The following is an 18,121-nucleotide window of genomic DNA, read 5'->3' as shown; positions in this document are numbered from 1 at the left end:
ATAGGCTCTCCGAATACTTGGAACAAGGAAACACATTTCCAGACAGTATGTTCGGCTTTCGCCCACATAAGTCGGCACAGGACGCACTCCTCCAACTCAAGAGATACATAATACAACCAGTCGAACACCCACATAATGACAAGGTCGTCCTGGCCTTGGACTCGAAAGGAGCCTTCGACAACATCAAACAAAGCGTCATACTGACACACCTCAATGAAACCAACTGTGGCCGCAACACTTTCAACTATATCAAAGACTTCTTGAGTGATCGAGCCGCACTAATCAGAATCCAAGAGGGTGAATTTGGTCCGTATTAAATGAGTACGCGGGAGACACCACAAGGCATGGTGCTATCCCTCCATGGAAGCGCGGCCGCCGCTGCCGAGTTTGAACCCGCGCCTCAGGCTCTCTAACCTCAGCGCTCTAACCTTTGAGCTACCGCCCGCGGCAGCTGCAGCATAACTGTGCCTCTAGTGAATAGGGGAGGGGTGTTGAAGGGGAAAGGGAGAATGAAGTACGGGTAACCATCAGGCCCGGTGTAGGGCGTGTTCGGTGGCTCCGACAGAGTAGTAATGTAAAGTAATAAATCACGCGTTATTAGAATGTTCTTGCCCGTTTGTTGGGTCATTTCATTAAAAGTTAGTACTGGTCGAATAAGACAAGGGCAGGAGACACAGGAACGCAAACGACTCCACGACCACTGGGCCCGTAGAGTCGTTTTAATTCATATATCTCCAGTCCTTGTCTTTTTCGCGCAGTGCTACCTATAAATAAATGACATTGCTGATTAATTCCCAAAAAATCACGTAATTTTAATTCAATTACATTCGAAAAGTAATGCCACTAATATTTATAATTTTCAAGTTTCCATCCGTACAAAGAAATACAACGGTCGCATGCTCTCATAAGCATTTCATATTTCTTAATTTATTGCACCGCAGTAGCAATTCAGCTTCAAAGTGGCCGTCGACAATTTTGCCTTGCTTTACCAAAGCGTGTGCTAGGCCATAATGAGTAACCGGTCTTCTGAAGCAGCCGGCTCGAGATGGAAAGCTGTTTAGCCCAGCGCAGAGTTCAAAAATCGAAAAATCGCCGACATCGCCTTAATGCACCCCTGAATTTCATCGTTGGACGTCCCACATAGATGCACCCTGTTGATTGTGATGAAATCTTCTTCCACGCGGCTTTTGGGTTAATAATAATTGGTTTTGGGGGAAAGGAAATGGCACAGTATCTTTCTCATATACCGTTTTACACCTGAACCGCGCCGTAAGGGAAGGGATAAAGGAGGGGGTGAAAGAAGAAGGGGAGAGGTGCCGTAGTGGAGGGCTCCGGAATAATTTCGACCACCTGGTGTTCTTTAACGTGCACTGATATTGGACAACACAGGGCCGCTTAGCGTTTTTCCTCCATAAAAACGCAGTTGCCGCGGTCGGGTTCGAACCCGGGATCTCCGGATCAGTAGCCGAGCACTCTAACCCCTGAGCCACCGTGGCGGGTTCCACTCTTGGGGTCTGTAGCGATTTCTAGAGTCACGGAGCGAAACCTAGTGTTGTGGCCTCGCACTACTGGTCACTAAAAGAAAAATCTAATAACAGTTGGTCCACTGAGTTGTGCGCCCGCCGTTTAACTTACACAGCCTCAGCAACTCTTTCCCAAAGGATATTCAGCAAAGGAAACACCAAAATCTCTATCAAATCGCAATGCGCACATTATCTGGTCTTCCCGCCAAACGCCGTCCAAGCCAAACTCCCCCTCCGTCCTTTTCCCCCAGGATTCAGAGGTGTTTGTCTCTGTAGGTGTGTGAAGCCTCTGCGAAGCAAGTGTAACTGGGTCAGTGAACTTCAATGGACACATACGCCATGCTCAGGCGATGGCTACCACCCACAAATTGATGCAGTTATGAGCCCTCCCATTTATAAAGACAAGTTTTAGACATTCTTGATTTTGAGGATATCAAAATGCGCATAACTGGCTCCCTGGGTGAGTGTACACGTCACTTCGCCCTTTGAGGTACGTGGTGGTGGTGTCCACCTGCTAGATAGCCATGCTTTCGCACAATATTTCGTGCTTATCCAGTTTTTTAACGCGAACCCGCTATACTGCCGCTTTGGTTGCGGCAATAGATTAAATTTGCGATATTTTATAGATGCGGAGTTGATCTTCACGGTCAGAGCCGTATATTCCCTTCAGGAGAGTTCGGCGGAGGTTCGGGGCCAACAGCCATCCAAATTTAGTGGCGGCGCCGTCCGCCATTTTGTGCCAAGGCTCCCGAAGCTCGCCTTGGCGGGCGTGCTAGCGCTGCGCCTCTGGCAATCTTTTGCAGAAGAGAATAACCGCAAATAACGTGCCTATTTGAGCATTCACATAAAGGTTGTCTTACTGAAGCCGAGTTTAACAGGCTTCAAAGGCAGGATTGCATGGGCGAGTGCCAATGCACTGTGTGCTGCGGTTCTCGTTCGCGTTATATCTGCAGCTGTGCCCTGCACTTTGGTGTGTGCCAGCTTTCTGTACTGCCAGAGTTTATTTTATTTTAACCGCATAAACGAAATAAAAAATTTTTAGGCGCTTAGGTATCGTACGTGCGGCATTTCGTTATGTCGGACGCTTATTTAAATTCGGGGTTAAATTGTTTGGATGGAACTATTTATTCGTTCAGCTTAACGGTCCTCTCATTTCTCGCCTGACAGCGCCGCGACATACGGCAGGGAGTTTTTTTTGGGTGCTTATTAAGCTTTCCGTGCTGACCAGTGAACAAGTGAAGTGGCGTTTCTTACTGACAAAAACATAACATGATTTACCTGGGTAAGCGTCAGCCCCCCTCCTCCCCCCCCCGATTTTTGCTAGTGTGCAGTGAGAGAGTGATAGGGCGTTTATCACTCGAATGGTCTTCGTGAACAAACCTGCGAGGTATGCACTTGGTTCGTTATTTAAACAGGCTCAGTGAAGGACCCTGGCCAGAGGTCGTCAAAAAACTACAAATGACAAAAAAACTGACTGACCTATAACATCAGTGCCAGTAAAGAATCGTGATTTTGGCGGGTATCATTGAAAGCCACATGGTTACACTTGTTTATGGCCCGGGTAAAAAAAATAATTTTTAATTTGTTCTCAACAGGTATTGCTAGATTATGTGGTCTTATCACTTGGTCATTTTTGTCAAATTTATGGCTAATGCGTGTCTTAGAAGGACAGTTTGTCTTATCATCTATTTAAACCCCTTGAAGGCCATTCAACAAGTGGCCGAAAGGAGGGGGCCAGCTGCAAGGAGTAAAAAAAGAGACTATTCGATGGCTGCCTCAGAATCAACTGTGCTTGAGTAAAGCACAGTACTTGTGCCGAGATTGTTTCATTCAATGCCAGGATGCATTCTGGAGTCTGGACAGACTTGTAGTTATAAATTTCAGCGTTTAAGCAAGTTATCATCAGCTTGGAGACACTTGTTTTCATTTCAATACCGTTAGGTACACAAGTGTCTAAAGCATCACCTCCTATGAAAAGATTATAAGTGCTGAACAAGAGTATACTGCAGTAATGAAATAAAGTCATATAGAAATATTTTATTGCTACATGTGCTTAAGCATCATCTGAAGGTGTGAGAGCTATTTAAAAAAATATCAAAAACAAAACACCATGACGCATAATTACAGTGAAATACAAAAGGAGATCAAACAATAAAAACATCATTTATTTTCTCTTAAGGGCCCTGGGTTGAGCATTGCATAAGGAGGGGGTAATGAGCAAACTATGGACGTGGTCATCTAATTATACACCGAAATAAAAAGTAGAGGGGCAAGATAACATTATACATTTCAATGGAATCATAGGTAATGAAAGGAGAATATAAAAAAAGACGAAAAGAACACTCCGGAGATTATTTTTCGCATATGTTTACAAGACATTCAATACAAAATGTTTTACGCACAATTCTTATAAAGAAAGGCACATGCTAAAAACTGTACAATCCGGGATGTAACAAAGATATCACAAACATGACCACCACATGAAGCAAGGAGGTTGATATATATATGCTGATAAGACCTTACTTTGGCTTATCAGCATCAAGTTGATTTCTAAAATGTAGGAATTCCCCTCTGACATTATCTAAAGCCGCAAGCTCAATATTTCTTCCTCTACGAGTTTTCTCCATGATCTGCATTACTACAGATGCCTGGCCAAATGCGTGTTTAAAAAACAATTACTCATAATACCGGGGTTAAGTAAAAGAAAGTTTAAACTTTGGGCTATCACAGCTATGGCCTAGTGGTTTGAGCATCCGGCCCGCGTGCAGGATGTGCAGGGTTCGATCCCCAGTGCCACCTGGTACCAACTGGTGATACAAGGGACACAACCTTTCCCCTCGCCTGATGCTCGGCTTTGTCAGGGTGAAATGCTTGGGAAATGGTTCTTTGACCCCATCTTGAGAAGACAAAGATTTTGTGCCATAGCGCTCTTTATCCCCATGGAGGTGCCCTTGCACCATAAAAATTCACAATCATCATCAAATATTTTGGCACTGGTAATGAGAAGCTGATTTAGACAAGCCAGTTTGTAAGGCTACTGAAAGTGCCCATGTTGTCTCGCAGTTCTTGGAAAGCTGGCACACTTGCTGCTGAAGTGGTGTTTTACAGTTCTGAAAAACACAGATGTCAGTTATGTCTGCGGGGCCTGATATGGATCTATCTGACTTTAACAAAAACTTTCCATAAAGAAACGAACAGAACCAACAGAATTTCACACACAATTCGCAGCTAGGAAGTGTGTCCATTAACTTAAGTGCTAACAGTTTGTGTATTTTTTCTTTTGTGAACATTTTAGGCAGCATTGCGCTCAATTAGTAGCTTTGATTGTCATTCACATCTATCCCAGTTACATTTCGTTTACAAAATAACGCCTCATAGCAATTTTATCCAACTTAGGTTTGTTTGCAATTGTCAGCATAAAAAATGGGAGTATTACTAATGACCAAAAAAGGGTAAGGCAAAACAGTGCTTTACTATTACAAAGCAGTAAATGCAATCATTAAATTCATAGCTTATGAATAATGTAAATAAATACAAGAATGCAGCATCAGAAAAATGATTGAAATATGAAAAGTGACAAGCAGCATGATAAAACAAAGAATAATTTGGCAATTCATCACTCACACGAGAGAATATGTAAATACACAGAGTGCAGAGCGAGCAAGGGAAGCCCCTGTCTCTGGCCAGCGTTTAAAAAAATGACCAAGCTTTAATGGGGTCATTGAAAACAAATGCCAAATGAAGGCAAGTTCCATAGGTTCACTAAATGCACTTTAGAGCGACTGCAATGAGAACACAGCCATCAAATATCACAATATCACATATAACTTTACCTGGCTGAGTGAAAACAAATGCCAAATGAAGGCAAGTTCTCTAGCTTCACCAAATGCACTTTAGAGTGACTACAATGAAAACACAGCAGCCATCAAATATCACAATATCAAATATCACTGAAACAACTACTGCATTACAAAATATAACATCATTCTGAGAACACACAACCCAAGTGAAAAGAGCATTGCTACACATTGTTGGAGATGAGGAGTCCTTGAGTGGGCTGACTCAGCGCCGCTGGTCCCTTCTACGAATGACGTTGTCGGACTTGGTTATGAAGGAAAGTGTACAGGGGGTTTATTTTACATTATTTACAAGATTTAGGAACCCATTGGAGGGTGATGATTCAAGGTGGGAGGATCTGAGAAGATCTGAGGATGAGCGAGGATTCCTCTTCATGCCGCTCGTCGTCCGGTTTTAAAAGGGTCCGGTCCCTAAGATTCCCCAGCTTCGAGGAGGTCTTTGCCAGGTTGGGCGTGGCCTAACTTGCGCTGTCGCGCGCACACACACACACACACACACACACACACACACACACACACACACACACACACACACACACACACACACACACACACACACACACACACACACACACACACACACACACACACACACACACACACACACACACACACACACACACACACACACACACACACACACACACACACACACACACACACACACACACACACACACACACACACACACACACACACACACACACACACACACACACACACACACACACACACACACACACACACACACACACACACACACACACACACACACACACACACACACACACACACACACACACACACACACACCACTTCACATAGGGACACGCCCCCGTCACATGCCTCGCCCGAGAGAGAGGGTGCCGCTGGACAATCGCCCCCACCAGAGTGAGCGTTGTCTTCGCGTCCGAACGACAGTTCTCACGCTGTCAAGCCGAACACGTCTTTCAGGATGTCCGAATGGGCGAGGCGCCAGCAAGCAGGCACAGTTGAAGGGGTGAGCCACCCCTGCTCGGTTTTGGCGGGCACTAACTGCCTCAGTACCGCACGGTCGATCTTCCGGTAACAATGTTGTTTACAAACGACAGCAGAGTCCTCCGTCTCGAATCCAGTAAACCAAGCGGGGACCGGCCGTGGGAACCAAGATGTCTATCGCCGTGCAGTGACCCTGGTTGCAGGTGTCCCGGGCCAAATACGCAGCTGAACCAGACGGGCTGTCGCCAGAAACCTTACTGCTCCTCCGCGGCCAGGAAAATCTCGAATGTCCAGCGTTGACGACCGCTGGGCAGGAAGAGATGAGATACCGTCCGTGTTGGTCCCCTGGATTGCAATATCAGCGTCCCCAAGGCAGAACCCAAAGCACCACCAACAAACGAAAGCGCAGGTGGGACGTTCCAAACAGCAAAGCACTGCCCCACCCGCAAACGCTCGGAATTCGCCAAAGAATCACCAGGCTTCCTCCATTGACAAGAATAACTTTAAAAATTGTGTTTAAATTTGGGTTAATTTTGTGCCGACTAAGCGCGAAACATCCCCTTTTGAAATTTCCACAGCCGGATTACTCGGAACAAATTTAAAAAAAAAAACACTCGCACAGGAGAAGATCCTTCTAAATTCTCCCGCTTACATCAGTCTGCTCAAGCCATCAGCAAGTTCCGTGCAGTTTCCCCTTCTTATAACGCACCGAGAAATTGTACTTTTGGAGAGCCAGAATGTTCCCCACGTTGTCACTAGCGTCCGCACCTCCCTTCCAACCCTGACTCTCGCTGTCCAGCTCTTCTGGTTCATTTAGAGTCACATTGACGATCCCGCTGCGTTCCACGAACGGCTTCATCAGATTGCAGTGATAGATTCTCACCTGCTTTCCCCTGCCTGGAACCCTTAGCGCGTAATTCATCTCCGAAAGTTTTTGCAACACTTCCACTGGACCATGCCAGTGAACTTCCAGCTTGTTTTTTCTCGATGGCCGGAGGATCATCACGCGATCGCCCGTGGTGAAACCTCGAAGGCGCGCGTTTTTGTCTTAATAGGCCTTGGTGGCCTGCTGGGCAGCTTTCATATATCGGTTTACTAATTCCCTCGTGTTGTTAGGGCGATCCAGTAGCTGAAGCACGTACTCAACCACTGTCTGGTTCTCTCCTGTCAGTTCCCAAATTTCTCTCAGCATTCGGAGGGGAGAGGGGAGGGCTCTTCCGTACAAGAGTTCTGCTGGCGTAAATAACGTAGCTTCGTGAGAAACTGTTCCTAAAGCGAAAAGTGTGGCCGGCAGACAATCCTCCCAGTCTGCTTTATGCTCATAACAAAGAGCGCGTAGCACCCGATTCAGCACCGAATGCCATTTCTCTACACTGTTGGACTGCGGATGATACACCGAGCTGTGTAACAGTTTTATCCCGCATCTTTCTAGGAATGTGGTCGTCAAGGCGCTTGTAAAGACCGTCGCCTGATCGGCTTGGATTTCGGCCGGAAATCCTATTCTCGCGAACACTGACAAAAGGGCGTCCGCTATTTCTGTGGAGCTCAAGTCCTTCAACGGAATTGCTTCGGGAAATTTTGTGGCGGGATATAGCATCGAAGCAAGTAATTATAGACTGATTTCGTTTTACGCAAAGGGCCTACTGTGTCAATTACAATCCGGCGGAAGGGTTCCGAGATCAATCGACAATTTTCAGTGGAGCCTTTTATGTCTCTCCCGGCTTGTCCACGCGCTGGTACGCATCGCATAACTTTACGTAGCGTTCTGCATCTTTGAAACAACCCGGCCAATAATATTTCATTAATAGCCGCTCCTTTGTTTTATTGATTCCCAGATGCCCTGGCCAGCCATTTCCGTGGCAGAGACTCAGAATGTCCGCTCTATTTTTCGGGCACGACCAGCTGATCAAATGTTTTGCCTTTTTTGTCCTGGTAGTGTCGGCATAGCAAGTCTCCCTTCTCATGTATCGTTATGTTGCGTCTCGCGATGCCCTCTTTAGCTGTAAGGTGCAGTCTTTCCAAAGTGGGATCCTGCTTCTGTTATTTTATGAGGGACTCCCTGTTCACCTGCAGAAGGCGATCAAAACTACGCGATTTTGTTGATAAAACGGATCCTTCAGCGTTTTCTTCCTCCTCTACCGACTTAGTGGTTGAGGTCGCTGGTCGCTCATCTGCTCGGTCAGCTGTCTGGCTTTCATTCCTCGTTGGTTCCCCTCCCTCCTCATTTGTTTGCAACGATATGCTGGCTGGTGCGCCTCTGGCTACCTGAGATTCGGGAATCCGACTTAGTTGAGATGCGAGCTGAGGAGTTTTCGACCTTGTCAAAGCTTCTATCACCCCGCTTCCGAGCTTCTGACCTCTGTCGCATAGCAATTGGTCTGATCGATTCGAGAAGAGGTAAGGATATTTAAGTGACACGGCCTTCGAAACTGCGGCCTCAGTGATTAGCTCTCCAAACGGTCCACAAATTTTCTCTCTAGCTATGGGAAGGCATACACGGTGTTATTCTACTGTCTGTTTTATCCACAAGACTTCACCCGTAAAATCATCCGCGGAAACGTAAGACGGATGGACAACGTCCATCGTAGCGGCGCTATCACGAAGCACCCTGCACGGTTTCCCGTTAACGTGCAGCTCGTGCAGGTATGGCTTAAGGAGCTCTAGATTCTCGGCGTTATTCTCGACGCACGAGAACACCAAACGTTGCTTTGTACACTTGGCTGCAAAGCGCCCGACACCATTGCAGTTGTAGCAACGAAATGGCCCACTAGCCTCAAACTTTTTTTCGCGGCTTTGTCTGCTCCCTGTCTCTTTGCCTGTTCTTCACGCTTTTCTGGCGCTACCTTTGTTGCCTACGATTGATCAGAACTTCTAGCACTTCGCGTCTTTCTGCTAGACCCCTTATCTTGCATCGCGTTTCGAGCGTGTGATGCACCCTCTTCAGTGCTCAACCACCGGCGCGAAACGTACTCCTCTGCTAGCTCAGCGGCCCTTTCAACTGTGTCGACTTTTTCCCTGTCTTGAACCCACAGTTTCACCACTTGGGGAATGCTTCGGTAAAATTGCTCAAGGCAAAAACACTCGATGATTTTGTCTCGAGTTTCATAAACCTCGGCTCCTTTCAGCCACTCCAGCAGATTCGGCTTTAGGCGATACGCGAAATCCGGATAGCCCTCGCTATCGTTTTTCATTGTGTTCCTGAAGCGCTGTCGGAAAGCTTCGGTTGACAGCCGTGACCTTTTTAGCAGGCTGGCTTTGACTTTTTCGTAGTTAGCTGCGTCTTGTGTGCTTAGTCTCGCTATAACTTCAGCTACTTCACATGGCAAGAGTGTCAGAAGGCGTTGCGGCCATTTACTGCGAGCAAATGTCTCCCTTTCGCAAGTTCTCTCAAAATTTTCCAGGTACAATCCTAGGTCCCTTCCACTTTCATAGGGCTGCATGAATCTGTTCATTCTATATGATCGTACATCTCTTGCTCTTTCAGGAGCCTCGGCTCTCGTACTGTTGACTTCTTCCCGATTTTCGTTTTCCAGCTGCAATCGCTTTAGACTTCTTTCTTCTTTTTCAGCTTCCCACTTTTGCCGTTCTTTCTCTTTTTCCCATTCCGCTTCCCTTTTTCTTTTTTCCTCCTGTACCAAATTCTACGTATCTACCAGCTGATCGTCCTCTACGTGTTTTTGAATTGTCTTGCATATTTCAGGTCTTGTAATTTTGCCCTGTACTTCTATTGACAGTTCCTCGCATAACAACAGCAAGTACGACTTTGGCAATTTCATAAGGTACATGACAACGCTTTCTACGCTTTGGCAATACTATCTGCAAAATGTCGTGAGATTACTCTTTCTCAATTGACATACACTCCCCAGTGATTCTAAATAATTCTGTCAAAATCTGAAGCCTGGCGAATCCTATAGCAAAATGCCGAAACGCTCACCGGTTCAGAAAGCACGATGTCGCACGGTCGATCCCAGCTGCTGCCAACCAGTTGTTGGAGATGAGGGGTCCTTGAGTGGGCTGACTCTTTCAGCGCCGCAGGTCCTTCTACGAATGACGTTGTCGGACTTGGTAATGAAGTAAACTGTACAGGGGGTTTATTTTACAATATTTACAAGATTTAGGAACCCATTGTAGGGTGATGGGGGAAGATGGGAGGATCTGAGAAGTCTGAGGATGATCGAGGATTCCTCTTCATGGCACTCGTCGTCCGGTTTTAAAAGGGTCCGGTCCCTAAGATTCCCCAGGTTCGAGGAGGTCTTCGCCAGGTTGGGCGTGGCCTAACTTGCGCTGTCGTACACACACACACACGCACGCACGCACGCACGCACACACACACACACACACACACACACACACACACACACACACACACACACACACACACACACACACACACACACACACACACACACACACACACACACACACACACACACACACACACACACACACACACACACACACACACACACACACACACACACACACCACTTCACATAGGGACACGCCCCCGTCACATGTCTCGCCGGAGAGAGAGGGTGCCGCTGGACAATCGCCCCCACCACAGAGAGCGTTGTCTTCGCGTCCGAACGACAGTTCTCACGCTGTCAAGCCGAACACGTCTTCCGAGAAGTCCGAATGGGCGAGGCGCCGGCGAGCAGGCACAGTTGAAGGGGTGAGTCACCCCTGCTCGGTTTTGGCGGGCACTAACTGCCTCCGTACCGCACGGTCGATCTTCTGGGAACAATGTTGTTTACAAACGGCAGCAGAGTCCTCCGTCTCGAATCCAATAAACCAAGCGGGGACCGGCCGTGGAAACCAAGATGTCTATTGCCGTGCAGTGACCCCAGTTGCAGGTGTCCCGGGCTGAATACGCAGCTGGACCAGACGGGCTGTCGCCAGAAACCATACAACATGCACTAAAAGCAACCTCCAAGACCATAATTCATGTGTGATGCAAAAACATTTCGAAAACAGAAATAGGAAGTAATGAACAACCTAACAGGTTCAGAAAAGAAGTATACTCAATAAAAATGATCTAAAATACTAACAAACGGCCCCTGCACATGACCAAGGTTGCAGGACTTGCACCCCTTCCAACTGCCTCCTCAGAGATAGCCATACACTCCCTTTAATGGAAAAATCACAGCACTCATAATTTGTCTTTAATAACTCTCTAATCTATATAGCACAAATACAACTGCAGATTTAATAATAACAAATTCTGTCCTAATGCTTACAGGGCAGTTTGAGACAGCTTAATAAATAGTCTCTGTGCCTCTAAACAAACAAGCTTGCAGAAACATCTTGATGTCAGTATATGCCATCCTAGTCGTTTGTGTAACTTTATTAAACCGAAGGACAAACCAGCTCATACTCCTAGTACACTTCTAGAAATGATGCAGCAGCTCGTGGGCTATGACATTGCTGCAAGCTGCTGTTTTTCGCCTACCATAACACTTCATGTCTGAAGGACGAAGCCAGAAGGGCCCTCTTGTGCTGCCTTACGGGTTGTTGACGCACTTGAAAATTTCCTGGCTTCCAAAGCTGCCTTTTGCTTTGCACGTTCTTTCTTACTGAGATCTTTTAAATGGATGCGGATACGAAAGACAACGAAACGTTGCATTATGTGAGCCCTAATGTTTTGACACTGTGGGCAATGTACACCGCTTGCAGAGCTCAGCATTATATCTTGCAACCGCTTGGCATTGTTTGTTTGCTTGTGCAAATAGATGCGTGCTTTACAAATATGCTTTCACACATCTGTAACAAGGACACAAGGCTCTGACTTGGAAAAGCAAGACAACCATCTTTATAAAACTTGTACTAAATAAACTGTATGCACTTAGCATCATTTTGTGGATCTACTATAGACTGCTCACAAAAGTTGCATGCCGTGTTGTTTTTCAGCACATATGAAGCAAGGTACCCTGCCATGTACACGAATGCACTCTCTTCTGTGCTGCTCATCTCGGGTAAAATGTCGTCAACCGCATCTGCACCTTCAATGACTTTTGTGACGCCTGGAAACTTGGACTAATAATCAGCCAAAAAACGACCCGTCATCAATGTCGTAGCTTCCTTTCTTGCAGGCTTCAAATACCGAGAAACATTGATAACACGAAGGGCCAGCTTCCACTGAAAGGGTGTAGGAATTCGATTTCTTGCGCGAATCATTGAAAAGAGGTTCTCAAGGCTGTCCTGTGTGAAGCGAGCTGTGAGAACAAATTTGTAGCTCTGTTTAATGAGGTCTTATTGTTGTGACAAAATGCTAGTGGTGCTAAGCAGGACAACAGTTCGCACAGGTTTCCATGAGTCATCAGGTATTTTAATGTTTCGAAAGACGCTTATGAAGAACTGCATAAAGTTTACGGCCTTGACATATTTTTCCTCTGAAATCTGTCTGAATGCAGTTCCAATATGCCAGCTGCAAATAAAGTCAAACCATTTATTACCTGCTTAAAAACCAGACGGTGGTTTTGGCTTTGGGGCTTAGCAAGCCATTATCAACAAGTTTAACAATTGCACATGCAGTATTGTGGCTCATCAAATCTGCTGCTGGGGCTACCTTCATTTTCTCAAAATGGCCTGTCGAAATATGCACTTCACTTAGATGTGGTGCCAGTTTGTAGGGGTTCTCCTTTCATGTTTTACGAAATATATCACAGTCCAGATTTGAACAATATTAGTTGGTAACTTAAATTCCTAAACAATGTTGTCTGGCAACATTATGGTCTGTCGTCTACAGAGGTGATTCCTGATGTTCTTTAGTATGTGTGGAACACCTGCTAGTACACATGTTTTTTGACGGCTCATCATGGTGTCGTGTCGAGTATGACCCCACGCTATTCCTTTCTGCTGACACACCAAGCACTCTGGATAAAGCTCGGTTCCCTGTTCCCATGTCACTAGTTATGGCCACAACATCCAGTCCAAAAGCACTACACTTTCTTATATTCTCGGGCACAACAGCTGCACATTAACTACCTTTAAATGATGATCCGATAAAATGGTAGCCCACAACTTGCTTCCATCGTGTAGAAACACCTCATACCATAAATGCTAAGCAATGGGTGGCTAAAACAGGACCAACTGCTTTTTGTCCTAGAGTGGTAAAGCTACACACACTTTATGAGCTTGGGTCGTACTCTGACTGGTCATGCAGTTGCATTTCAACTATCATAAGAACACATTTTCTTTCGTGTTGCTTAAATGCTGCTACCTTGCACTTCATCACCTCAAACACTTCATGGAGGATCCCGAGTTCAAGTTTGATGCCTTGCATATGTTCACGTAAAGTACGTTCAGCTGGCAGAGGCTGACCTTCAAAAATGAGGAGGTTGTAGCCAGTAGAGATACACGCAAAGTGCAGTCTTGGAGCCTTCTTGACTGTTTAAGCAGATCACGGGCAGCCAGTTTTTTTTCCCTGCCTAGGGCTTGAACTTGATCCTCAATGATGACTCCTTCGATGCCCTTTTTGAGTCTTGTGTTTTCTTGCACAAGGCCTTTATTCTTTTCATGCAGGCGCTTTACCTGACATTGTAGGTCTGCCACTTTCTGAAGCATCAAAATCCAAACAAGTGTTATGGGTACATCAGTATAAAAGCAGAATCGGCAGTAAAGTACAACTGTAGCCGATCATAGACTAAAAACCCACACTTCGAAGGACAAACACGGCCATTATTGTATGCATGTACAAGCCTGAAACAAGCTTTTATAAAAATATCATCCAAACAGTAGTCTCATTAGCGATTGTTTTAATGGCTTATATGGCGTGTGGATTGTAAATTCCTGAGACTGGGCAAGGTGCCGGCGTAAGGACCGAGATTACTTATTCCTCTGACTGTATATTCTTTCTGGAAGTAAAAAATTCTAGCAAATAAACATGAAATAACCATTTTCATACCAATTATAGTGACACCAACCCAGTTAATTTCATGTTCGTTCAGGCATTCTTCTAGTATTTTAAGCGTGTGGTCAGTCAAATTATTACCACCTTGCCTGTACCTTTGATTACAGTTCCCTCATTATGTATGGTGAACTCCATTCCCAGCATGGGGCTCTCTATACTACACCGCGAAACGTGGTCTGCTTGCTGTGATAAAACACTCTAGACGGTACCAGATCACACTGATTAAGAGCACGAGACTAACATGCACACTGCGTTTGCTAAACATTTTTGTAGGTCGTTTACAGTGATCAAATTCAAGTGACAACATAAAATAGTGGAAGGAAATGATAGAAATGGAAATGTGAATGCAAAATACAGTGGCTTACCTTTCTAGGTGAGATCTGTTGTGGTAGGATCAATGAAGGCTCATGGGATCTAGTGGATGTACTCGCTTTGGAGTTGGTTTCTTGAATTTTGTAACAAGTGCCCAATGACTCACTGGATGTAGCAGATGCTCTTAGCATCAAATTGGCTGCCTGAAGGTCAGAACAGGTGCCAACAGTCACTATACGACATGACAGCTTGAATAATTTGTACAGAGACAAGAACACAACTGTCAGCAGGGCTGCATAGTTTACCTGGTGAGATGGGCAGTTTTGATCTGATGCGGCCATGAGCACAGAATCAGCAGGAGAGGTCGTTGGGCTTGAATCAACCTGAAGTGTGTAGAGTAGGCTTGTCAGTATATGTCAATGTCAAACAACTGATACTAGAGGAAATCATGCAGAAGGCTCATGTGATGTGGCCATTGTGGGACTGAAAAGGGTGTGGGAGGAAGTAAGCCTTCAGATGCATCTGGAGTCCCCTGCTGAATTTAAAAAGCATGAGCTAAATACCTCAAAGGCAGACAAAAACAACCTTTTGCGATATTTAATAAGCCACAGTAGCTAACCTCTTCAAATAAGGACTGCTCTGGCAAAGCATCCATTATAAGAGGCACTGTAGGAGACGACTTCGGCACTGCATGGCAAGTAGCATTTGTTGAGTTCCTTGATTCTCTAGATGCGCACTGTTGAAGTGAAGTGGCCTCTGGCATGGAGGCTGAATCAGAAATGGGAAGCAGCGAACTGCCCGACTGAAATGCACAGTATACCTATTAGAACATGCTACTGCAAAATGAATCAAACAAGGAAAAAATCAGGTAGCTCACCTGATGTAATGGACAAGTTCGAGACGAAGCAGATTCAGGCAGAGGCATGGCTGCATAGGCGCACATTATCGAAGTTCTTGTGTATAACAGAGTAAACGCTGCAGCGTGAGTACATGCCACAGGAAAACCAAATAGGCCCTCAGAGAGAACGAAAAGCCACACGTAATCTGAATAGGTGTGTCATCTTACATTTTCAAGCAGGCACTGCACCGAATCAGCTCCTACAGGCACAGTGCCTGGAGCTGAGATGCTCAATGTGAAAGTACTCTGCTGGAGTAAATACACAGACAAAAGTAGCTGAATGAATACTGAACAAATTAAATATCCAGACAACTTAGTAGAACACATTAGTGAAAACCTAAGATGTAAACAGCAGCAAAGGTGTTTAGCTCTTTCTTGAAATAATAAAGAGCACAAAATTAACAGGCACCTTGAAGGCTGTGTGCCAATATTTAGCGTATTTCCTAAAGGACATACTAAAGGAGGCGAAGGCAGTCTCGCAAAACAGGCATAAGCGTAGCAGTAGCATTGGAAATGGCAGAAGGCTAGGTGATCATTTAACTATTAGAGCAAGAAATAAAACTCCCAAAAGAGCAAATACATAACTCATTGGCTATCAGTGCCCATAAGATATCAGTAGGTGTAATATGCGAAAAAGACCGCTTTTGTTACCGCGATTAAAAACAAAAAGGTGACTGAAAATAATGTCCGATTTTGACGCCGTAACTGTAAATCAGTTGCTACTTGCACCAAAAGCTTTAAATTCTTACTGCGTTGTCATTAGGCCTTAGACATTGTAAAAACCGAGAGAAAAAATCTGCGACCAAAACAAAAACCCAGGGCCGGAATGGTTAAACGCAAAAACTGAGCCGTAAGCAGTAAAGCCATATCACTATAACTGAGTCCACTGAGTTACTGCAACAAGCATGCCCTGCGAAGAGTGTTTGCTTATCAAGCAAGATGCAATTACTGCTGTAAACAAGATGCGGTAACGACGGCACATCATATTTACATCTCTCTTTTTTGGCGCTTTCCGCTTCTGCTTGCCAAAGCGATGCGAAAAAAGCGTCGGTACTGCGGTGCACTTCAGCTTTTTCGGTCCATTGCGAAGTGGCTCAAACTGCTCGGGCTCGAAGTGTACCTGCATGTAAGAGGTGTGCACACAAGTACACAATGAATGCGGGCCTAATTACAACGGCTAAATTTCACATTTACCTCGCAAAACCGTGAGTTATCATTGGTTTCCATTTATCCCGCTTTGTTCGCACTTCCCAAACACGGCGCCGTGCTCGGTTCTTGTGGCCTTGCGGGAAACGGTAAAGTGCGTATTTATGCGCCAGACTCTTGCTGCGACGGGCCCACTTGGTGTTGACACACCTCAGGTGGACATACTTGAACACTTCCCGCGCCCAGCGGTCGTCCTGCATTTCGCTAAGACGGCCCTCGTAGCTCAGTTTGGCTACGGCTTCCAGTGCCTCAAAATAAGACTACCCCAGATCACCCTGTACCGCCTCGTTCGGCACACTGCCGTGAGCTCCCATGGCCATTCGTCCCACCTCTCTCTGCCGCTTCTCCAAACCTTGGCGAGTCACGGAGGATAAACAGATGACTGCGTTGCCGAAGGTAAGGCCTAGGTGGCACCGCCACCGCCTTCCATAGCGATCGGGTGACTTCAAAGCCGTTGAAAGCCCATAAGGCGCGTGAGCTCAGGAAAGCCCGTCGTCTGATGGCCTTCGTCCGGAATTGCGGAATTGGCGGGGCGGAAGTGATGGGTTGCCAGACACGAGTGCAGCAGTTGCCAGACTGGCGGCGAGATCGAAAAACCGCCAAACTCTCCCAAAGGGAATACAGGGCTCTGTTCACGGTGAGCTCTCTCTCAGAGGAGCGCACCCTCCGTTTTCAACGCATACAGTCTCTCAAATTTGACGCCAACGAATACCCTACATCCACCAACGTCACCATACACCATCGATCAGTCAAAGGCAAAGGGGAGGGTAGTTCCCCAGTCGGGAGCGAGGAGGGAGCTTCGATGCCCGCTCCAACCTTCGGTCCCCTACCCCTTTCCCCCGACCTCAAGCACTACCGCAACGGGAACCGCCAACAGTAAACAGGTGAGCTGGGCAGCCATGACCTCTACCAGTCACACACATACAAAATCCGGCTGCCACACATTCAGCCAGACCTTCGAGATATTGAGTAGCAGGTCCTTAGGGGATAGATTCAAGAACAACTACAGCTGCAACAAACTAAGCAGCCTCCCCCCTCCTTCTTCGATATGGAGAGAGAACCATCTGACCCCCGCCCTACCAAACGACGGGCAGTACTACTGAGGACACCTTAGACTGCACCGAAAAACACGATTACCCTCTCCAATGTGGCTCATCAAATACGGGACTTCTCTCGCGCCGTTCGAAAACCCCGCGGCTGCGGAAAGCGCAAAGCGACGTCAATCGCACCGCGTCACTCCGTGGCGCACGTTCCACGTAATCTGCTCCGCCAGTGCTGTGCTGAGGTGCTCTACGCTCCTCGTCACTTCACTGCTCCATTTGCGGGAGGGGCAGAGCTTGTCGCATGGTACGCGCATTACGGGGTGACGTGTTTGACTGACGTCGCTTTGCGCTCCCTCCAGCCGCGCGGCTCTCGAATGGGGAGAGAAATGGCAAGG

Source organism: Amblyomma americanum, chromosome 1 (assembly GCF_052857255.1).
Source record: "Amblyomma americanum isolate KBUSLIRL-KWMA chromosome 1, ASM5285725v1, whole genome shotgun sequence".
Classification (NCBI taxonomy): Eukaryota; Metazoa; Arthropoda; class Arachnida; order Ixodida; family Ixodidae; genus Amblyomma; species Amblyomma americanum.
This window is presented reverse-complemented; position numbering follows the sequence as displayed.